This window comes from Phoenix dactylifera, chromosome 7, assembly GCF_009389715.1.
Source record: "Phoenix dactylifera cultivar Barhee BC4 chromosome 7, palm_55x_up_171113_PBpolish2nd_filt_p, whole genome shotgun sequence".
In the NCBI taxonomy this organism is placed as follows: domain Eukaryota; kingdom Viridiplantae; phylum Streptophyta; class Magnoliopsida; order Arecales; family Arecaceae; genus Phoenix; species Phoenix dactylifera.
The window spans coordinates 2,236,832-2,262,022 of record NC_052398.1 but is presented as its reverse complement, the minus strand read 5'-3'; the positions used below and the strand labels follow the sequence as shown (position 1 = coordinate 2,262,022).

Below are 25,191 nucleotides of genomic sequence, written 5' to 3'. Positions count from 1 at the left end.
CTTCATTATCTTATGGCATGCAATAAAAACAAGTCTTTAATTTTTTTAGTATGGAATTAAAGAAAATGATAGAACTAGGACTCTCTCTCAAAGCTCCAATGATAAAATCCTCAGCTTTAAATTTTCTTAATTAAGCATTTGTTTCTCTTTCCACCATTTGTTCTTTCTTTTTGTGTCTAAACATTCTTATTTTTATTCTACTATTTTTTTTATTCAAAATAATTGTCATCTCAATTCCGCTGCTTGTACTGACAAATATAGAAGTTTCGAGGGTTTCTCTATAGAAAAATTTGCATGCGAGAGAGATCCCAATTCTATGTCTTCGGTTAAGCAAGTCCTATCGTCAGCTTCCACCCATTCAAGAAGGTCCTAACCCGAGTGTTTAGTGATTACTGCATGTGTTATATAAAGGGAGAGGGAGTGGTAATCTGACGCAGTTACTCTCATTCTAAGGCTACAGTAATTGGGCTAATCGATTACGTACTCTCCTATACCTATCCGAGAAGGTGCCGATGGGATGGGATACGGAGCAGAACTGGTGGAGTCCAAATCATTTCATCAAATCATTTCTCTTATTTTCAGAACTCATTATTCTTCATGCTAGCTAATGGTTATATACTTCAGAGGTGGGAGCAGATGGTTAAAGTGCCACAAAAGACAGATTTTTGAGAAGTATACCAAAAAAAACTCTTCTTTTGAGAAGAAATATTATGTGCCATTTTTTTTTTTGAGAAATAATGGAGGAAGAATAGGGTGGAGTTTATAGTGAAGAACATTTACAAGGTGAAGATATCTGCAAAGAGTGGATAAACGAGAGATGAAAGAAGCTAAGAGGCTTCTTTATCACAGTTCATGTTTTAAATTCTAAGACATGGTCTTCTCTTTGACTCATAGAACTTATGTTTTGCTCTCTCTCCCTTAAACAAGTGGCCAGAAGGTCATGTCACCTTGATGGAGGACATGTTGAGACATGGAATTGGATACTACTCTTTTGGTGATCCTTCTGGCTGGACATTGCATTCCATTCCCCGTCCTTCGACAAACCATCAGCTCCTCTCAGAGCCTGCGAGATGAATCGGCCTTGGAAGCGTCATTTACGATTCCAGCAGCCAATCCACGCACCGGCGCATCCATCGGCGTCCTTCGGGCAATGCAACATGGCGGGGTCCACTCCCTTTAACTAAGAAGCTCATGCATGCTTGCATGGGAAAGAGAGGTCAAAAAAAAACAAAAAACATTAGAAAAAGAGTCACTTACAAAGCTTGGATGCATAGGGAGGGATTTTTTTTTAGTCTATCAACTCTCCGACATGAAAAGTAGACAGATTTGATCTTATCCTTCAGTTGACTGGCCCGATAATGAGAGAATTCCTCAGGTGGATGAGAGAATCCCCATTTCAATCACAAAATGACATAGACATTGAGAGAAGTTGTACCATATGGAGATGATAGTTTAATCTCACTTGGAAGAAGACTCGTGCACCAGCTGGAATACTGTTATTTTAGCTCTCTACTTAGGTCTGTCTCATGGTATGGATGGGTGTCACCAGAGATCCAGTGGCCCCCATGAATCATGCCCTCATATATGAATGGGAGGCGGGCCAATTCGCATGAGCATGATGAGGGCATAGTTCATGGGGACCATTTGGAACTGTGAGAATCCGTGCGAGCGTGTGTTTAGTCCCACATCTGGTATTCGCTAAGTAGATCTTGAGTGCTTATACATGATCAAGGAACCTAAATAATACCTTCCGGCTAGCTATTTTGGGTGAGGTCTTGGGTTGTTACAGGAACTATCTGAAGGGATCACCCATATTTGTTAACAAGTCATCTCGGAGAAAAACAGTTCCTCTCATCATTAGAAATAATTTTGATTTTTTAGGATGGGTTGGATGATGGGTGGAGACCCTACCTTCTATCTAGTAGGTGGATCAGCAAGTCTTATAAAGCATGGACAACAAAATGGTCCAAAAGCTTGATTTCTAGTGATCGTCGATCCACAAAATCACAAACCGATAATGAAAAGAAATTGAGATCTAAATTATGATAGTATATATATATATATATACTACTAGTAAAGAGTTAAAGAGGTGCAGAAAAAGAAAACAAATTACAAAATAATCTTTGAATTAAATAATTAAAACACACTCTCCGATAGTTATTCTTTGAAAAATATTGAAGGAATGGCTTAGAGATTCACATAATAGAGTTATTAGCCCATCCCACTAATGGGCATCACAAAGGAGTTATACCCTTTTACCTTAAAAATCCAAATACAATATCTAGCAATCCAAAGTTTCTTAGGGTCTTGATCGCACCATGTTGAAATTTTAATTAAAGTTTTTTAGAAAATGATTCTTTAATTGATAAAGTTACTCAACCCTACCATGGAATTGTCAAAAACATCTCAAATAAAAGGTATTTTGTCATTCGATTTGACTATTGTTATTTAACTATAAGTGAAAAAAATAAAAATATAGCTTAGGATTCTCTACGCGGTCAGCAGTAGCTGTAATTTTTAATTAGATCAGATCTCCGATAGATCAGTCGAACCATGAAGCAAGATGCATAAATATCCGATTTTTGTGGGTGTCGTTTTATGGTTGGGCTGGTCCAAGAGCTGAGCGATGGATCCGGTCTAACCAAAAACCTGTAGAAGGGTCCGACAATTATGTGCAAATAAAAGTTAAGGGTATCTATAATTCTAAACTTTACTCGGAGGCACAATGAAATGTCCTTGCAGCGTAGCAAGAGCAAACTGATGCCTTCCCTCTCCTGGTACGGTCAGCTGAGTTTTGGGAAGGGGTGCATGGCATTCCATGACCCCATGACTTCTGAACTCTGACTTTGAGTCAGTGACCAAGAAGCGCCTTGTTTTTTTCTGGTGACATGGTCCCTTGGACGGAATTCTTGGTCTAACCACGCATATCATCGGCAGCGATGCTACAAATCTAGACAAAAGGTTCAATGAGAAATAGTCCCTTCCGCGAGTCTAATCAATGCATTCCAAAGAGAAGGCATATATTAACAAAAAGCTTTGATACCTAACTATATTTCTCTCGAATCCTGGACCTCCCTATTCATGCTTTTTCCTTGGTAAAGGTGATCTATCAGTGTCTCTTCATTAGATAAATCCATTACCATAAGCACTGATGCTTTTTAAAGAATCCCATGGACGAATGTACCCAAAAAAAAATTAGAAAAAATAAATTACCACTGCTTTAAGTCCGGGCTATATCTTTCGCATTTTGTCAACCATTGAATTGCATATTATATACATCATCTCTCAAAGTACTCCAATCTCTTTCTTCCATCCGTCGAACATATCTCAAAGCAATTGTTATAGAATTCAATGGACAATGGTTGATGCCGTGAAAGTAGATGAACCGTTCTTTAATGCAAAAGATATAATATGAACCCTGGCTTTATGGAAGCACGAGCTTAGGTTTTGTTTTGCATTGGCTTTGGACCAACTCCAAAATCTCCCAAGATTACAACAAGGGGGGACCGTGGCATTATAATACGGGCATGCAGGCACCCACGCTTGGATGTAATTTTTTTTTCTTTTTTTTTTTGGCACAACGCCAAGTACGTAAATGACCCCAAAGTGACACACTTCTACAATTAAGTGAAACCCATACTGTGGTGTTGATTCACCGGCTTTTTGTGTTAATAATAGAATAGAATCAAGAAAAACAAGCCATCAACGTTGTAACTTAGCTCACTTATGTGTGAAGTATAGTGATTTTTGCCTGAAGAGTGAAGATAACCAGTTTTGAACATGATAACTAGGATTGGAGGGGTACTATATATCTTGATGGAGATGAGTTAACCTAGCAAGGTCTTTTGATCAATAATTTTTAGGGGGGGGGGACTGAGTGTCATAATTAAGTTGGGTGAGAGGCACAATGAAATTAAGAAACATGGTGTGAGCAATGCATGGTCTTGAAGTAATGTTGGTGAGGAAGATAGCTGCAGGTGAACACTCTTGGAGTCTTTGATGGATGACATTGGGACGTGGGGACTGTGGCATTATTTGGTGTATGCGGCAGGTCTCGATTAGAGAGAAATCTAAAGCTTTGGAAGTTGTGGCTCTCACCATAATTTGCTACACTAGTTTTCGCAAAACAAAGGATTATAGGTGGCCTGATGCAAGAAAATTTCTTTTCCTGGATCTGCAACATTGTAAGATTGCAAGTAGTTTTTTCTTTACTTGATTAATTATGTGTTTAGAGAAAAATAATGACTGAGGGATTGTGAATATAATTAGGAGTCTCGTTGCGGTTCTTTTTGCAAAAAAATAAAAATAAAAAACATTTTGTTGAGGAATTTGCATTAGAAATACTTCACAAGCTATCAAAACCCTCTTGCATGGAAGTGTTTCATCAAGAGAATGCTGGACTAACATTGACATTCACAAGGATGGATCGACGATTAAGTTATTGGCTTAGGAAATAATGCCAGGAAGTATTTGATGGATTGAGATCCTAGGAATTGCTCATGAAAATATAAACATTTTGTGGCCTTGAATATGCCTTGGCTTGGTAAACTGAAATATTGATTTCAATTCTATATGGTGGAGCATAACAAATTATATATGAGATATCGTGAATTATCTGGAATGTATTGAACTGAAGTATTGGCAAGAAAATTGTCATAGATTTGTTAGAGGAAACTAAAGACCCAAAACATGGTTATGTATGTTAATTAATAGCAGCAGCCTTTTCCTTGAAAAGAGAACTGTACATTATTTGTTTTGGTGCAAAGTTATACAGATGGATATGTCATTTGCACAAGTAATTTAGAGAGATATTTAGCAAGCTAAGAAAATGACTACTCCAGAACATTGCCCTGTTGTTAAACTTTGGACTGGGCTTCATGATGGTCATTTTTCTTGTTGCTGCTCATTTCACTTGTAATATTCTAAGTGATTTACAAGCCTTTTCCTTTCTAACAAATTTGAGTGGGGGTTACCACTTCTCTTCAATTCAAATAATAATAATAATAATAATAATAATAAATATGAATACTGCACATACTAAATAACCTTAGATCTATTATTAAAGAAAAGAATAAATATGATATTCTCTCACCGAGAGTATATTGCAGGCACTAAATAACCTTACATCTATGATTTTGTATTAGTATCGATGCCCCAATCGATAGCCTACATCACTTGTCTAGAAGCATGTACATTGAACTCTTCCTTGTGGTAATTTGGAAAAAAAAACAAGATTCCAAATACTGGAATTAGAAACTTGATATACATGTACAAGTTTGTCAACCTAAGTTGCAAAGTTTTCATTATCTGTCAATCATTTACATATTTGTTGGTAGATTTATTCCTAAATCATAATTTTTACTATAAGAAGATGGAACTTAGAGCAATATAATTTTTTCCAGAACATTTGCTTGCAAATCCAAACCCCAAGAGAATTCATAGCTTGCAAGAGGTTAGACTTGTCAATGCACATTTAACCTATTATCATGCCCACTTCAGAGAGTATCCTACCAACCTCTATCTTGTTTGCTCGACTATAGTAATCCTACTTTTATCGTTATTAGGTTGGTGCCGAGATCGAGTCCTAAGCAAGCTAACTTTATCAATTAGTATTATACAGAAAAAATCAATTATAAAAACTAATATAATCAGATCAGTTCTTTATAGGCAAACTTGAGATTTACGATTTCCGGTAAGATCGGCCGATAGATTTGCACAAACTTGTTGAGATTATTTTTTTTATCATGATAGAAGATAGGTGACACAATAGCATCCACTTAATTTCATTAATGCCCTGATTTGTTCATGACATGTAAATCAGGTACTTCTCTCACTACTTAGATATTGTTTTAGGGTTGGAAAAGAAGAAGAAGAGAGAGCCACCTCACAGTCATAGGTCTCGTCCCCATTAGGATTGGTACCTCACTTATCAATGTGACATTTCCTTAGGAGACCTAAATTTGGATTGGAATTGAGATAATTTAATTTTATAATTTCCACAAAGACATCATCCGGAACAAAGCTGGTCCCCACGGCCGGTGGGCCCCACTCCAACCTGCTCCACTCCACACCCTTCAAGACCGGCCGGCGTAGCGAATTCAGAAATTTAATACAAAATGCAATCAATAACCGAGCGACATGGGTCCCCCACGCGCCTCGCAGTCCCATCACATCCGCGGGCCCCACGCACCGAAGATCGACGGTCGATATCGGATCATAGGGACGGAGGACGTACAGAATGCCACGCAGAAGCCAATCCGCGATGGACGGCGTCCGGAGATCCTTCTCCCCCTCTTGCTGTTATTTCCTTCCCATCGTGCGGATGCGGTACAAAGGACCGACCCGTCGTATCCTTTCCCTGCCCTCGTCGACGGGCGACACGTGCGACGGTCACCATCGCATCATAGAGGGGCGAGAGAGAGAGAGAGGGAGGGGAGGGATTCCGTTGGGGCTAAGAAACCCTAGATAAGGAAACAAATGGATGGTTCGAGAGCGGCATGGGACGAGGCTGGAAGTGGGGGGCGGGGGATGGGGGCCTCTCCTGCTCCTCCTGCTTCCTCTTTTCTATATAAGGAAGCTTGAGAGAGGAGGGGAGGCAAGAAAAAAGAGAGATCAGATCCGACTCTGACGATGCTTGCAGGCTTTTCTCCCCCTCTCTTTCGCCTGTTCTTTTTTTTTTTTTTCCTCTCTTCACGCTTGTTTTTTTTCTTTCTTTCTTCCATTTGGCTCTTTTCATGAGATTTTTGATGCAGAAATAGGGGATGATCGGGTCGGTCTTGGTATTTTCTTGTTTTTTGTTTTGATGTCTCTGTGGAGGGCGGTGGGTTGGGGGCTGACAGAAGAGAGTGAGCACACAGCGAGGCAATTGCATCAGGGAATGCCGTTCCCGTTGCGTGCTCTCTTCTCTTTCTGTCAACCCTCCGTCTCTTTCTTTTTCTTGGAACGGGAATGGGATGGTCTCATGCTTGCTATTTGATGGGAAAGGGGCGTATATTTGTGGGAAAGAAGAAGACCCTGATCCCGTTCCCGGCCCCTTCTGATGCGATGACGGTGACGATAACGCTCTCTCTCTCTCTCCTTTTCTCTCATGCTCGCTTCTCTACGGAAGGCGGGATTCCGAGGAAGCGGTGCATGGCGGGGGCGAGCCGCGCTCTGCCTATTTTCCTCCTCTTTTCCTTCTCCTTTTTCTCCTTTTACTATTTTTGGCCAGGATCCGGGATCTTGAAGCCCAAGATCTCGCCGCTGCTCGACTGAAACCATCATCTCGTGGGTATTTCTCTCGCTCCACCTCCCTTCTCTCTTTATTATTCAACCACAAGGATGATGTTGAGCAGCTTTTTTTCTTGTTTCAGGAGCCATGGGAGGGTGTCGCGGTGGGACTTGTTGAAGCAAAGGACGCGACGAACTCATTAGCTTCCAGATCTGAGTTTCCAAATCCGGTAAGTTTCCTTTCGCTCGGACTTTCTGTTTTCAGCCAACTAGCTGGAAGTTCCGTTATTGTTGCTCCTTTATTTTCGGAATGGTTCTTGGTACTATGCGTCAATAAATTGTTTGCCAGCTTTCTTGCTCCTCATCCTTCTCTCATCTCTTAAATTGCCGTCTCTTCTCATCCTTACCTCGTCTTCTTACGGTAGAAAAGCCTTCGAAACTGAGTACACGGAACTGTAGCTTACTTATTTGCTACTCCAAGTATTTGCAAAGTCAGTTGAACTTGCTTTCTTGAGATCCACTTTACTATCTGATCATTCCGAGATTTCTTGCTTCTCTTGCAGGTTGGTGGATCATTTTTTTGGTCTTAGGACCATACCAGGAAGCTGTGGGATGCTTCGGCTGCAGCTAACGACTGTCAAGGTTGCTTACATGTGGGAAGTATGCCAGCTTGCTCTAATTTCATTTTCTACTATTACTTCGTTCATCACAACAAGCGAGAGGTCATAGTTTTGCATCATTTGCGCTGCATTTATGAGTGGGTTTGAGGTAGCACATGTGATGTGGGCGAAATTTATCACTTCTTTAAGAAGCAGCAAAAGGTCAGGTTCCTTAGTTTAAGTCTTAGGTGGTATCTCTATTTAGAGAGAAAAAAAGGTCCTTGGTATCTCATTCAGAGAGTTGTGAGTTACTTGGATATGGGGGGATATCGACCTTGGAGTCTTCTCCACCGTCGTCGTCGGGACTGTTACATTAATGTTGAGCTATAACATTGAATGCCTTGCGGACAGGTTTGACTCAGATTCAAACATGTAGATTGAAAAAATTAATTTGTCTTTTTGGTCATCTGAAGAGTCTGTCTGCAGGTCATATGGAGATTTCTAGATGGATCCGATATCAATTAAGAAAGTAACATGAAATCTCGGTGGTGGATCATTATAAATTTTGTGTTATAATGGCACAGTTTTGAGCTTGTATATAGGTAGGTGATCGAAGCTTGATGGCAATGGATAATAGGAATTTCACAGGCCTTTCTACCTGGACCGAGCATTGTTGTCGAAAAGGTGGGGGATTTCTGGGAATCCTGAAAGTTGTAGAAATACAAGCTTGGAGTTGGAGGCGGAGCTTCTACTTCAAGAAATTAATTGATGAGGTTCTTAAAGAGAAAGTGCGGGTTTGCTTCCTAGGGAAACAAACATTAGATTTTCTAATCTTCAGGTTGGTGCCGGTGCCCAGAATCTGTTTAGGATTGCTTTTCCATAATTTGCTACTCTAATGTGTACGAGGGACCACCTTTGGGGTTCCTGAGGTAAATGTTACATTATAGGCTACCCATTCTGGCTTATCATATCTGGACCTTTGTGCCGTTTAAATTTCAAATGTGAGATAGTTATTGCAAACAATGGACTTTTGATCCGAAAGTCATTAATTATGTCGAGTTTGCTTACTGTCTTCTTCCCACTTGATTAAACTAATAGAAAACTGGAGGCCCTGATATAGGCAAACTTTTCAAAGCACATCATTGCTTTGAGGATTGCAAAACAGCAACCGACCAAATATTTGGAGTAAAGATGGAAGGTAATTGAATAAAGGTGACGTTGGTCCGGAATGATGGAAGATAATGGAATTATAGTTTTTTTTTTGTTTTTTTTTTTTTGATTGAAGTGGGAGGTTGGACCACCCAATAATGTGAAATTATAGTGAGCACGTTATGGGCTGCTTTGAGTAGATAGAATTACTGAGGTGCCACATCATCGAGGGCTTTTTTTTTTTTCTTAGCATGAACAAGATGAAGAAAGGAGCCGTTCCTTAATTAGGATTAAGAATGTGTATTTGTTCGGTGTTTAGGCTACGTAAGCTAAAGGTTTGAACAGTTAGAGAAAATAAGTGCATTGTGTATTTGGTAATGAACATAATCTGAAAGTTCTTCCAAAAATTTGCTTTCTGATTTATGAATTCAAAATAAGTAATCAATTTATTTTATTAAGGGTGCAAGTTTCTTTTTGTTTCAAGCTGACTGTTTTACTAATGTTTGGATATGGATGATCTCCCATCTTAACCTTGCTGCTGATTGCAATTGAGTTCTTCTTATTGATACTCACTCTCATCACAAGCATACTCACATTTTTATGTTAATAATCATAAACACATTGCCCTACGTATTCTTATTGGTTTATAACTTAAGATACCTCATATTATGTGAGAAGGCTTTAGCACCATTCTCTGTCTCACCATTGTCCTTGATGATTTTTCATGAATTGTTTGTCTGTCTTTATATTAGCTCGAATCTGTTGTCATGATTATTGCATCTTATATCTTCTATAGCACAAAATTCTTGTAGATCCAGCAATACCAAATACTCAATGTTATCTTTTTAATCAAGATGAGCCCACAAGGCTTGGGTCCACTGCTGGCTTCCCACTCCTTAGCACATATGCATATCTCAATTAAACAACAAAATATACGTCGCATTGATATTTTGTTACGTCAGTATTTATGTGCATATGAAGCCAGGGCCTTTAATGGCATGGATTCTTGGGTCCTGACATACATTTCTTGAACATTTTTTTCTTTAAAATGCTTGGAGGATAGGTTTGATGCTTGGTACAGCTACAAGTAGAAAGATGTGACGTATTGCTTCTGAAACCAAATTTTTCAAGGATCTAGCCACTCTTGGGAGATGCTACAAGTACAAACAGAAAACGGCTTGACTGAATTTGATGAATATGCATCCAAAGATAATGAATGGGATTAACATATGTTTGAAAAGAAAAGTAAATGATAATTGACAGCATTTAATGCCACTAATTTCATGTCATTCTAACTCTTTTAGAGGGCCTTAGACATGAATCAAATGACAGAAAAACAAAGGAAAGCAATCGGAAAAAACTGATGGTCGTGTTGTGGCAGTCATGATTCTACCTATACAAGAGATTCTCTTATCAGATAAAGCGCCAATTTTCAGTTGTGATTAGATATAGTAAATACTTTCATTTAACCCAGGCTTTCAATCCACTGACAGAAGTTAGCTATATCTTACGATGATCTTAGCATAATGGGTTATAGTTTAGTTATTAAGGCTCTGTGTGGATGCTCAAATTCGTTGTCCTAGGATATATAGATTGGGCTGAATGAGAGTCTTAGTTAAGAAAAAAAGAAGGGGAAGATAAGTGGGAATGATTGCAGGATCCCATAAAACTTCTGATCCTGATTTTTTAGGGTAAGGTAATCCATCTAATAGGTGATTTTTCGTATCCCAGGAAAATCAAAATTAGTTGAACAAAGACTCCCTTGATTGTAAACCATGGATGAAAAATTTTGGCATCCAAACAAGAATAATGTATCCTCAAAAAGGATATCTTATTTTCTGATCCATATGTTTCCTTTATTTCGTTTTTGTAGTTAGAAGTTTTCAAAGTTGCTCTTCCAATCCTAATGAAAAATGTTGGAAGGAATTATGTTATGCAAATGTTTACTAAATACTTTTTGTGACCTTCTTTGGAGAAACTCAATCAATACTAGCCCTTGCTACACTATAGGAACATTTGATATTGTTGACGCTTTTTAATACATTTGCCAATGCAAAAAAGTGCCGCGTGATAGATTTCCGACCCTTTCTAAAGCATCGCAAAAGTGTCGGCAGTGCAGCCATGGGAAAACTATTTTACGATGCCTTTAAGCATCGCTAATCGATGATGCTCAACTGACGACACTTATTTATGTCGTTCATTTATCTTTTAATGATACTTTAAGATATCATTAACTTTAAAATATGATGGCACTTCGTAGCATCATAAGAATAAACTATTTTTAAAAAAATATTTAAAAAATAATAAAATTTATACACAAATATATACACCAAACACATATAATAGAAGTCCTGCAATGAGGGGTGTAGTCCTCTTCTATATGTAAGGAAAAAAAGTCACATATTAATGTTTGAAAAAAATAAAACTATAAATCATTGTACAAATCGATTATTAATATATACGACTATCTCTATCGACTCCTTCTAGATAAAACTGCTATCTCGGTGAGTATAAGTCATCTTGTAGAACTCCATCTCATCAGGCCCTCTCTCATGCTCTTTTATCTATAATAAAAAGTATATGTTATATATCTATCATCCATGATACGTGATACACGATAGAAAATATACAGTTTATGATACACATTATATGATATATGATACATAGTTCAATATAAAAATTAAAGTTTCAATTTGAAGTAAAGAACTTAAAAAGTTTTAATAAGACTCATAAGTATCGTGATACATGGTACACAATACATGATACATAGTTTCATTAAGAAGCATAAGTATTTAATATAAAACAAATAAATCAAAGAGTTTGAAATATGCCAAAGAGTTTCGAAGAAATATATAAATTCATCTTTACTCCTCGCATAACTCTTGGAGCCTGACGTATGAGGAACCAATTGATATGCTCGTGTAGCTCTACCAATATCAGTATATATTTGCCAAATAAAGAAAACAATATAATATATCTTGTATATATTTGCAATCTATATTAATAATAAATAAAATATAAAGTAATGAGAAGGTATATACAACCTGTTATTTTTCGAAAAATCAGTAACGGACAAGCTTCCTCCACTGATGAGGGTATACATTAGGAGGATAATTACGAGCAACTTCCTCCTCTGTCATACTCTCTTCCTTGTAGTCCATCTTTAATTTTGTCTTAAATTCTTTTCATTTGCAGTTGGGGAACTTAAGTACCTAGTCATTGCTCTCTGGAGGAAGAGCAAACTTACTCTTTGACAAAGAAATAAATATTATAAATGTTAAATCAAATTACATAATTATGATAGTTAGCAAATTAATATACAATATCAAATTCAATTCTTTACCTCTACAACTCGTAGAAGCTCAATCTTATACGAAGAAAGTATATCATTCCACTTAGCATAGTTGAGTAGAAACAACTAACCTTTTCATGTAATCGATCTTAAAATGCCTGCTAATATACTTCCAGCTCTTTGATGGCTTCCCCATTTGGTTGCATTGGATGACGATCCTCTCACCCTCATGAAGCTGCTATACATTCCTAGCTTGAGTGGGTCTCCTTTTCATCCTCACTCTCCCATGCCAATCTACGAAAAACATATAAAAAACCATATTCAAAACTATTAAATATGCATAAAATAAAATATAAAAAAATATAAATCGTAATAGAAATTAAAATATAATATTTTAATTAAATTACTCTGTGAGTCATTCATAATAACCTTCTCGCCTGGGTAATCAATAAGAGGCTCGTGCTGAGACTGGGGCTTGTGCTGCTGGTATATATCGGGTTGCTGGAGCTCGTTGGGTTGCTCAGACTGCAGAAACTGATCAAAAGATAATTCAGCCTGAGAATGCTGAAACTCCACATCTTTGAATCATTTTTTTCGGCATATGATGTTACCTAGTATGCATAAATAAAAATTAATATCAGTTAAAAATGTCAAATATTCAGCAATATATCTTTCAACAATCGAACTCTCAGAATGGGCTTGATTATATACCTAATCTTTTAAGTGCACAAGATACTTTCAAAAATTAATTTTTTTTTTTGAAATATCAAAATCGGTATGATATTGCTGAAGTTAAAAAATTTTAAATTATGACTATAGCGTTTAGCACCATCATCTCTCAATAGGATACATCTATTTATAGTATACCAGTCGACCAAATTTAGCTTCTGAAGCTAAGTGAATGAGTAGATGAACTATAATAGTAAAAAATCTAGGAGAAAATATATTTTTCATATGGCAAAATTTAAGTGCAACATTAGACTCCAATTGATCAAGCTTTCGAGGATCAAGAACTTACAAACATAATGCCTTAAGAAATGATGACAATTGAGAAACAATTGCAACAACTTGTTTCAGCATTGACGATCTTAAAGCTAGTAAAAAGATATCCTGTATCAAAATATGACCATCATGATTTTTAAGATTTGAAAGTTTTTACTTTGAGATTACACATCGCAAAATATTTGATGCATATCCATCAGAAACCTTCATATCTTTCAAAATTGTTAGAAAATTTTTTTTCTCTCGAGTAGACATTGTGTAACATGCAGGAGGTATATAAATTTTATCATTGGCAAACTCTTTCAGATAAAGCTCTTGTATTATGTCCATGTCTTTCAAATCAAGACGTGCTTCCAAGTTATCTTTGATCTTTCCATCAAGATTTAACAATATTCCAATCAAATGATCACATTTTTCTTTATATATATATCATATCAAGATTATGTTGAAGAAAATTGTACTCTCAGTAAGGTAAATTAAAAAAATGCTTCTTTTTTTCCATAACTGTTGAACAACTCTATCCGTAGATGTTACCATTGTGTCATCATTATTTTTATATCTATATTCTCAAAAAAGTTGTCAGCATCCTCAAACACCTCTGCATGAAGATTGCTAATCTTGAGCTCCTCTATTAACCCTTCATTCATTGAGCTTCTAACATTCTTCCTTACTCTTGTCTTTGAAAATTTGGAGACCTTACCATAACTTTAATTGATGCCATACATTTTTCTAAGAACTTCAGTTTCAATTGGTGAAATGGAGGCAGATTGCAACTCTATAGTACCATCAAACATATATATCTTTTTGAAATCGAAATAGATGGTTTGCTTCTAACCGTCGACGATGGCCTATAAAACACAAATTTTCTTCATATTTTAACAAATACGAATGAGTTAAATTCCTACTAAAAGAACATACAATATGCTCCTTAGTGCTCCAACTAAATAAATTATCATATACAGAAAAATAATTGATAGTATAGATAAGAGATAGCCATAATTTGAATGTTTGGCCAGTGAAAGCATCAAATGCATTAATACCCTTCTATAATTGTTTCAATTTCTTTATTAAAGGTATAGAAAAATATCAATATCATTATCTGGACCCTTATCATATAGAATGACCATTGACGGAATAAGTAAAGATTATTTCATACACATATATGATGGCAAATTATAAGAAATCAAACTAACTGGTCAAACACTGTATGTAGAACTCATCATTCAGAATGAGTTGAACCCATCAACAGTTAAACCCAACCTAACATTGCAAAAGTCAAAAACAAAATCATGATGCCTATCATTAAATGCTTTCTTTGCTAAACTATTCGCTGGGTGTTTTAATATTCCATCATTTGTACGACCTTCGTCATGCCATCTCATCGATGAAGTTGTCTTCGATGATGCATAAATTTATTTTAATCTAAGTATGAGAAAAAATAATGCAAAGTTTTGGCTAGTTTTTTCTTGGTCAGTGTGGCATCCATTTTATTCAACAAATCATCCTCATCATCTTTATGTTTTCTGTATCGTGAAGATCCATACATGTGGCATAACTTTTAGTTAACATTTTCACCATGGTATAAAGTACAGTCATTCAGACAAATGTAAATCTTCTTATATCCAAGATCCAATTCTTTTACTAGTTTTTTGGCTTCAGAAGATGATGGCAAAGTAACGCCTTTCAAAAATGCATTATTTAATAACTAAAGCAGCATAATAAAAGACTTGCTAGGCGACCCATTCAAATATTTCAAATGAAATAAATGCACAAAAAAAAATTTCAAAAAATTTTTACAACCTAGATATAGTTCTTGATCACAATCTTTCACCAAGTTATGATACCAATACATCTCATTATTAGATGAATGTATAGGTTCCTCAACATTCTCGTGAACCATTTTCGCTACTTCTTGTCCTTCAGTGGAATCTCTTAAATTTTCAATACTATGTCGAAGAGATCTCTGAGTAAGCCCCTTATATCATCTTCTCCTACAAGATTCTTTTGCATGTTATTATATTCAAAACTAGAGGTGTGTTCTATATAAGATGGTTGGGTACATAGAGACTGTAATATGAACAATCCATATAATATCCACTTAGGATGACCCTTGAGAAAATTATTCTATACCAAATATTTTTCAACAATTTTTAGAGTGAGAAGAACAATCAATACATTTTTGACATGAATATAAAATCTCTCTATTTATATTAACTTTTTGATAGTTAATTCAATAAAATTATGGACTCCATCCAAATATTCTTAGCTAGATCTTAAGTTATTTATCCAACTTTTGTCTATTTTATTAGAATACTAATTGAACTATAACTTATCACAAAATTTAGTAGATTATGATAGAAAAGATAAATATTTATCAAAGATTTATTCCTTCCTATACTAATATACTATTAGTATACAATATTAACATAATATATATTTAAGAAAAATAGTATATAAATATAAATATTATTCAAACAAATAATGCCAATTTATATTAAATCCAGTCGAGTAGAAAATAAGCTGTTGACAGCTCATTCGTCTAACGCCTATTTATTGATACTCACAACTACTAATTGCATAGGTTTGGAGATCAACACAAAATAACTAACATAATGTCATCTCTCAAAATACTCGGTTTTGACATTGATAAATTGATGAGGCAGAAAACACATAGACCAGAAACCAATACAAACATCTACCATTAATTATATGAGCACATATTAACAATAAATTTTGTAGCAAAATTGCAAGTATTACTAAAGCACTAACACATGCATATTACTCAACAAGAATAAGAAATAGAAGATAGAAATGCTTACAATAAAAGATGTGGGCATTGAGAAGGAGAGGCCTCTCGGAGGCGGCGGTGACTCGTGATCGGCTGCAAAGGAGGTGAAGCCCGTGAGAGGGAGTCGAGGAGGAAGTCAGAGGTAGTGGGTGGGAGCATGTGGTGGAGTGGAGGTGGAGGAGGAGGAAGCTGGTGAAGGAGGAGCCCGATAGAGAGGCGGCGGCGGAGGAGGGAGCTCGGTGAGTAGCGGTGAGAGGAAAGGGGTTGGGTCAGGCTAGAGATTTGGAGAATTTTATGGATCCCAACGATGCTTATTAGCATCGTCCTATTTTTGGCTTCCGACGATACTTTTATGTGTCATAACATCACAACACTTTGTAAAAAATATCGAGAAACCCCATATCTCATTGTCGGTGCTTCTAAGCATCCTCATTTTCCAACGTAATGAAAAAACATCGATAAATTTCGGCACGGTTCGTTAATTAATGATGCTTCTATCTAGTGTTGGCAAATTTGCCTCAAAATTCCCACCTTTTCCTGTAGTGCTGATTGCTTTTAAATTTTTATATTATTATTTGCATATTCTCATGCTGGTATGTTGATTAACAAGAAATTTTTGGCAAATTTATAAATGCTTTTATCTTAAGATTTGGACAAGTAGTTAATGCTTCATTTGTTCCTATGGTGCCGGAGTTTGCTTATTTTGCAAAATCAATCAACTTAAGATTTCCTAGGTCTGCATTCCATCTCTCTAATGTCATTGAATTTTGGGAGACTGTAATTAGGAATGTTATTATTTACCACCAAGAGTAACATCTTAACTCTTCGATGATCAATTTTCTTCCTTTGACAAATATTTTTTGTTTGGTGCTCAGTCTATGTGTTCTTATTTTTAGGGCTGAGCATTTATTTCTATCCAATGTAATTAGTTCTTCATTTAATACTAGCATTATAAGGGAATATGCATCTCATCCCATCCTAATGAGAAATCCTAAGAAATGTTGAGAAACTATCAAGTAAACATAACATGATTATTGGAACCACTTTCTTATTATTAATTATGCTATTGTAAATTATATGCAATACCTCCTTTAGGGTGTGAAAGTGATGAAACTTTAATAAAATATTAATTTTTGTTTGTGAAAGGATGTAGTAAGAAGAAAAGTTGTTATTAAACTTTTTTGAGCATCAAGGTCATATTTTGGTGTGATCTGTCAAAGATTATTTATCAATCTTACTAGAGTTTAGTATGTTGAATTTAATTTAGTCTTTTTAGGCTATAAGTTGATGATGTGTCTATTTGGTTCTCAAATGTTTCCTTTGGTGGAGCAGTATCATATCTGATGATATGGTGCTTCAGTAGTTGAGTTGTATGGGCTTACACATTATATCAAAGATGGAAATTTGTCGTACCATCACATCCAAATTCATACGAGATCCTATAGTGGTATCAATTTTTAAGGTTAGATTTGGGAGAAATCTCTTAGGATGGAAAGTGAAAACCCATTGTTGCTCATTAGATTTCAACCTCATGTAAGTGTGAGATCGTAATATGAGAATGTAAATGTGCAATCTTCGGAAGTTAGATTGTTGTAATTTTTTGAGAATTCTCATTTTTTTGGGTTCTTTATTAATTAGAGGAATGATGAGTTAGAACGTACGATATCCAGTGTCTATAGAAACATTTAGGTGAAACATTACTTGCATTTAGACTTTGATTAGTAACTTGACTAAATCATTCATCGTATGTTGTTAAAAAAACATGTGCTTGCACGCTAAGGAGTGGAGATGTGGAGGACATGGTGGATAAAATCAATATCATTACGATTTAGTTCGTACGCTGCTTGATTCTCCAATCAAGTATTAGAGTTATTTTTTTTGATTTTGTTTCTTTATTAGCTTTGAACCAAAGATCTTGACAACTTAATCATAGCTTCATTAATTAAGTCATGGTGAAAGCTTGACCTTAGCAAATCAGAATATGGAAGCTTTGCATTGATGGGGCTTAATTAATATCTTTTAGACAATAAAACTAAGATTTGGAAAGCAAAGGATGATGAAATGTTAGTTTTGAATCTGACAGATGGTGTGCTGCTAATTTTTATTCCGATGATCAATATATGTAGATGTTGATGATAGAGTACTGTAATGTATATATATTTCTATAGACTAATCATCATGAATTGAGGGTAAATAGGTGGAACTGGAAATATATATTGTTTTTAATGAGAGCTAGGTCAAATTTTCTTGAAGTTCATGGAATGATGATTTTTTGTGATGGGCATGTTAGGGAAAGGGGATATTAGGTGGGCATTGCCAATATCATTTCCAGCTCATTTTGGATCATTAGTTATAGCTATTATTATGCTTATATATCAAATCAAGGTCAATTTCAAGCCAGCGTGGAAAGTTGATAGTTGATAAATTTTCGACCAAGCTCTATTGGGGAGCATCTGATCGAAAGTTTGATTTAACTTGATTTTTTTAGGTTTATTATATATTTGTTAGAGTGAAGATTGTATGATATTTTGGTCATGGTGGATACTAGGATGGATTGTGGACTCAGAAGGAAGGGTGAGGTAGGGTTTCATATTAGAGTCAGCAAAATAAGCCCGATCCATGGCCCGATGCATGCAGCTCAATTTCCGACAGGTTGTGAGGCTTAGAAATTCCATTACATCATTTGTTTCAATTCTTCTAGAACAATCATTATAACTTTTTTTATTATGAATCTGCTACTAGAAATTCAATATTTAATCTCAATATTCAATGAACTTTCCGGAATAATATAATTTTTCAATTATTCATCCATTTCATTTTACCAAGTTTAGTTTTAATTAGATTAGTAAACATTAATTCTAGATGTGACAAAAATATTCTATTCTATCCAATAAGTACCTTGTGCCATCTTTGAAAAAGTATAGCTCGAAGTTTTGTTATTCTCATTTTTTTCACTTGTGCCTACTATTTAGGCAGAGTCCTGCCATATTTTGTCACTAAGAAACTAAAAGAAATCTCAAAAATGGAAGAAAGGAGAGAAAGTGAGGAAAAATTGATGAAACAACTTTTGAAATAAAGAGACTATATAGGAACCAAAGAAATCCACTGAAGAAGACCCTTCCCTCTGTTTAGAAGGAAAGAAAGATCTTGAAAAAATAGATGAAACAAAAAAGATCCAAGTGAATGGAAAGATAGAAACAAAGGATTAATTCCAATTTTATTTTAAAATTATGTACCCAATGTATACATAAAGGACTGTGTCGATTCTTTTTAATGAATGGATTTGATTGCAACTTTTGTGGCATGGCTTCTATGGGACCACATAGGAAATAAATTTTTGGATCATATAACTATAAATCATCAACCAATATTTATGAAATTTAAAAGAGTCAAAAGAAATGGTTTCATCCTCTTATTTCTTGAATCAAGGGGTCCGTAAATTGGGATATTGATGCATATAGATATAAATGAAATTTTTGGAAACATTGGAATATTTCATTTCGGAATAGAAAAACCATTTTCAAATCACATCCCCTCTTTAGCTATCCCTCTACAGTGATTATGATTGCAATAAACTTTTCCTACTGTGAATATGTAGAGTTCTTGAGAACGTTAACTTGAAAATGTTATGTAAAACGGACGATGTTTTAGAACTCGCGTGCATTTGCTTTCGAATGTCTTTACCTTATTTTGTTCCTATTTCGCTATTTTTTCTATATCATTTCATTATATTTTTCCATCCTTGAAGGTTTCTAAGAAATTGTTTGTTCTTGGGCAGTAACTGTTATATTTTGATCGAAGATAGTGTTTCTAGTCATAGACAACCAGCCAAAAAAGCAGGTATAATATATAAGAAGGAAACTTACTATATATTACCTCATATAAAATAGATTTCCTCATTCATATACACACCATTTCTTTTTGAAATAGATTACCTCAATCGAAGTGATCCTTGAACTGCTTACTGCTTCCAATTGTGATATTTCTTATAGTAGTTCTCGGATAAAAGTAGCGGAATGAATAGTGAACCGCTGTTTATAAAGTAGGAACACTTCTTTTCTAATTCCCTATTTTCTTGTTAGTATTTCATTGTTTTTCCAATTTACATCCTCAAGCATTATTAAGAAAAGGGAGAGAAGAGAATAGGAAAACGGCCTATTCCTTGTTCTTTATCTTAGATGTTATTTGCTCTCCAAGGATCTCTTCAAAGTTTAAACTTAGTTTGTACTTTCAATTACAACATCGAGAGAAGCACTTTTGTCCCTAGTCACAAGTTCATGGGGAGGGCAGCTTATTTTTCTTAATATTCAGTAAATATAAAACGGTGCCTATGCTTCTTTTTATTTAATAAACAGCATCAGTAACCTTGGTTTGATCCGCCCTACCCTGATTTTGGCCGGAGTTTCCGCTGTCCTAATTCCCAAAAGTTGATACTCTGCTGCTGGGTTCAGATGCTTATTTGAGAATTCGGCACACCACATTGTGTCGCTTATTCTGGTATTGCAAATGAATCCTATACATTGTTGATATACACATACGCACATTGCTCATTTATCTGGCAAAATTTTATGTTTTATTTAGACATGAAAGCCTTGTTTTATACTTGCTTGACTGACAGTTTCAGATATCAATTCAGAGGTCTTCTATTTTTTCATTGGCACCGATTTTTGTATATTTCAGGTGCATGACACTGTTGGATTGAGGAGCAAAAGATAGAATACATTATTTTTATCACATGAAATTTTTCAGGGATATATGGTAGCCCACTTTTACACTTTTATTTATATTGGTTGAGGTCCTACTGGTAAGTGAAATGTTTGCCGACCACGAACAATCATTGGAACAGCAATGCACACACGCATGACTGCCGTATTTGTACATCATCTCTCATATGTTCATATAACAACGTAGGAGCAGCATGCTTGCAATATGACATTAGTAATTTAAAGAGTCATCAATATTGAATATTTCATATTAAAAAGTGTGGCAAAATGTCAGAACATGAATGATTATATGGACATGGCTGCCATTTGTTTCAGTAATATTACTCAACATCCAGTTGATGTGTTTTTGTTTTCCCCTTACAATGTCAAACTTATCCTTTTCTAAAGTAAGGTGCATGGGACTGCAGAGATTTATTTCCTGAAACAGTGGATGCAAGTCTTCCTTGTCCCCGAAAGTGCAAATAATAATCCCAATAAAAGGCAGTAAGCAGAGATATATGAAAACTAGGAACCCGCCCCTAAATCAAAATAGACAAATAAAGACTCCCAATTACAAATAATAATCCCAATAAAAAGTACAAATAATAAAACTTAATTAAAGACACTAGGTTGGAGGATAATTAGCACTTTTTGTTAACACTTGGAGTCAACCATGTTCTCTAAAGCATAAAGGATCGTCTCATAGGCCGCTCTCTATTATACTGCTATTGATTGGATTATGTTTTTTTTTAAGGCAAATCAAATAGTGCTAATCCAGACACCTTTTTGTTGAGGTTATCAATGTTGAGGTTCTCATGGTAACTGAAAACAACCTTAACTGTGCAATTATATATGTAAAAGACAAGTAGTGCAAACGAATCGAGTGCCAACATTTTGTTGAGAGCAAGCCATTTTGAAAGGAATTCCAAGAAAACTGAGAGCAAATTAAAGAGAATGCACCAACTGTTTAGTCCAGATACGGTGCAGATACCATTTTCAAGGTTCGTACAGATTCCATCCTAGAAATTTTCTCTAGTAACTAGTATCTTTCTCTGGTGAACAGCAGGCAGTGCTTGTAGTTTAATAGACCAATTGAAACCTTATCTTAAATTAGCAATTAATGTTGATGAGTATCTCCCCAATATCTCCACTCTTCACAAGTTATCTCCACATTTATTTTGCAAAATAGTTAGTTTTTCCTCCATTTTTATTACTCCGAAACCCCTTCGAGCCTTCCTGTCCAAGTCATGGATTTTTAAACTTAATGGAACCAGCTCCAGGTACTGGTGAAATTGGTCATGACTGCTGCGATGGATAAATTACAGAAAACTGGGTTCTCAGGATTTGTCTGCCACTGAATGAAAGGTAAGTATATATCCTTCCATCTACTAGTCTAGTACCAATCTTTTGGATTCTCTACTTGCTTTAGAGTGAGAATTTTTTCTTTGAGCTACTCAGGGATGAGTTTCACCTTTGCACGCTAACAGAAATTTGCATGATAAATGACTGCAAACTCTGAGAAGTGTATGGTTCAGGTAAGTTTCAAGAATTTACTGAGGAAATTATGATGAAGAGGTAGCTCAACCAGTTAAACCATCACAGTCCTTTTCTGCTCCTAGAGATACCATTAAGAAGCACTTTCTAATAATCCACCCCTCCCATGTTCTCGTAGACATCCAGAAGTGAAGGCCTGATTATCACTCTCTTTCAATAGGATACTACAGGGTGGTTCGATATTTCTTGCTCCTTTAACTTCTAAATTAAATTTCACAAGAGCCCCCTTGAATGAATTCAAAAAATATTTTCACGAACTGTTCCTGATCTGAAAGTTGCTGCTGTTGTCAGAATTTTTCAGCCTAATTGATCGATCAGTCTACTCTCCCAATTTTTTAGCAGCCCTCTAGTTCGAAAGAAGTGCAGATAGGCATTCTTACCCTTCTGGTGCACAAGCAATAAGGCCAGGGACTCTCTTGGATGCTGACTGTAAGTACCGTCTCTTCCTTGAATGGTTTTAGATTTTCCCTTTGTTCATAGCGATGGTCAGACCTGATAGGCAGCATCATGCTCATACATTTTTTCTAGACGCGCTAATTCTCTTCAGAGTTTAATTTAGTCATCCATTTTTAGTTCTTCTTGCTGTCATTAGCAGTCTCAAGGATGTGGATAGTGTTAGTATCCCGTCCTAGACATACAAACCTATGCAGTATCCTCACTTCTAAAGGTAGGAGTCCTACTTCCAAACTCGTACCTTAAAACCCCGGTCCTATATAAGAGAAGGGCCATTTGGCTCTTTTAAATTTCAAGTCCAGTATATGGTTCTGATTCTTGGATACACATCCAAGATATTCATCAATGTAGCCTTTGTAAAAAGAGGTTCCAAGTTGCTTAGTATTCTAAACCAACCTAGTAAAATATACACCTTCATATTTGGAAGGAAAGCTCTTCTGAAAAGAAAGAGGCAAGATGCTGTTATGTCTCTTCTTTTGGGGTTTGTTAACTTATCCAGCTGACTGTAAAGAAAGACAGCTTGGCACCCTTCCAGTTTAGTCGGGACAGGGTATAAAAAGATGCCTTCTGTGATGGCTCCTTCAGTGACATAATGTTTTGGTGTTGTTCTTGTAACTTCTCGAGCATAATGCGAACATCCTACCAACTTGGTGGTGGCGAACTTCTTTGTGATGACTTCAGCAAGCATGAACGACGCAAAAAAAAAAAAAAAAAAATCATTGTTTTTCTTTTCACCTTTTAGAAGATGACACGGCAATATTCATCTGGAAATTTTCTTTTGCAAATGTCCCCTGTAAAATGAAACATCATTTGATCACAATGAGCTGAACTTGGCATTACAATTTTCATTTATCTTTGAATGATGCGATTGCTACACTGGATTTTATACAGAATTATGCATTACTGGGTCTACCAACAAGGATATATGGGCATGCGTACTTGATAAAGTTTCTCAGCAAATCTGGTTGGAACTAAAGGTATGTCCCATCATTCTTCCTAGAGAACAGGACATCGAGATTTTTTTGTTCTTTATTCATCATGAGTTGGTATCTTGTTGCATATATCTGCAAGCTCAAAAATAGCCTCATATGCTTTCATCTAATAGATCTATCTTAGCTTGCATTCTTTTCTTTCTTTTTTGTTTATTGTTAGACAGGATTGAAGATGCCACCAGGATGCTGGTAGGAAACCCCAATACAATCGATGTACTTGTGGTGGCTGTAAAAATAGAATCTGTTGTCAGTCCCATTCAGCAGTTACCTACTGTAGCTGCTTTAAAAGAGCTTTAATACCTTCATTCAAGTAGATATTATTAGTTCTTTTTCACCAGAGAGTGGGAAGCACCAGAGGTAATTCATGCTGCTCGGCCGTTGTGTTTGCTGTACCCACTCTGTCTCCTCATATTTTTTATAGGTATGACACTTAATGCATGACGAATCATATGCGATGAAAAGATTTTTGTCAGCACCAAAACCAGCTTGGGAAGCAGGAGATCGTACCATCTTGAGTTGTGGCCACTTGCTATTGGACACCTCCGAGAGCTCGCCAAGGCAATGCAGGTTGGTGGGTACACTTTCAGCTGGGAGTGCGAAGCCCAAGCCAATGTTGGAAGATGCTCCCTCCAGTGGTAAAGAGACGAGCCGACTCTTGTAGCTGATCTCCGCCACCGTGGACTTCAGGAAAACAGAGGGCCTTTGTGGGGATTGATGAGACTTGCTTGTCGGGATCTTTTCTTTCTTTTTTTCTTCTTCTTTTGTTTGAGGTTTTCTATTTTATAATTTTACTTTAATCCGTGTGGCAAGTTAGGTTTATTTTCTTTTCTTAAAAAAAAATCTCTCCCTGAGTACAACTTCAATTTTTTTATTTTCCAAATTCTTTTTTCTTTGTTCTATATATATTTCTAATTAGATCTTTCAGAATTCATTCCTTAGGTCAGGTTCATTTCATGCATTGAACTAACACGACAAGAGTGGTAATCGATGCTTCCGCCTCGAGCCGTTGGGGTACGTAAGCTTAGATGGTTTGTGTACTCGAAATATATCGAGTCGAACTTGGAAATAGAGGTGTGCTCCATGTCGAGGTGTTCTTGAATGCAGGGCGGCCCAATGCATTTGGAGACCTAAGTCGAACTTACTAAGAGAGGCCTTTTTAAAAATAATAATAATAATAATAATAATAAAATTTTAATAAGTGCAAAATACTTTAATAATTTATTTAAAAATAATCCATCTAGCTTTTTGAGATGCAAAATTTTTCATACCTACAGCCATATTTTCTATTAGACATTTTAATTTATAAATAATATTATCAGACTAAGCAATTAAAAAAACACCACAAACAAATCAAAATATAAAAAAAGGGTTAAAAATGATAAAACTTGATTGTGTCAAAAAAAACAAACTCGGTTCTCGACAAGTAGTGCCGAACTTAATTGTGTCGAGA

General features: G+C 35.8%; 1 long non-coding RNA gene across 8 annotated transcripts; it reads left to right on the top strand.

The window, feature by feature from the left end:
- The first annotated feature begins 6,503 nt into the window (after positions 1-6,503).
- LOC103710426 lies at positions 6,504-24,629 on the top strand. Of its 8 annotated transcripts, none has more exons than XR_003386318.2 (7): positions 6,504-7,270; positions 7,353-7,439; positions 7,773-7,869; positions 19,818-19,879; positions 20,720-22,107; positions 22,201-23,726; positions 23,902-24,629. It is a non-coding gene; the product is annotated as an uncharacterized LOC103710426 (long non-coding RNA). The 8 variants fall into 8 exon arrangements; XR_003386321.2 differs by having other exon boundaries at positions 20,720-22,725; positions 23,641-23,726; positions 23,906-24,629; XR_001879641.3 differs by having other exon boundaries at positions 20,720-22,725; positions 23,641-23,726.
- Positions 24,630-25,191: the final 562 nt, after the last annotated feature.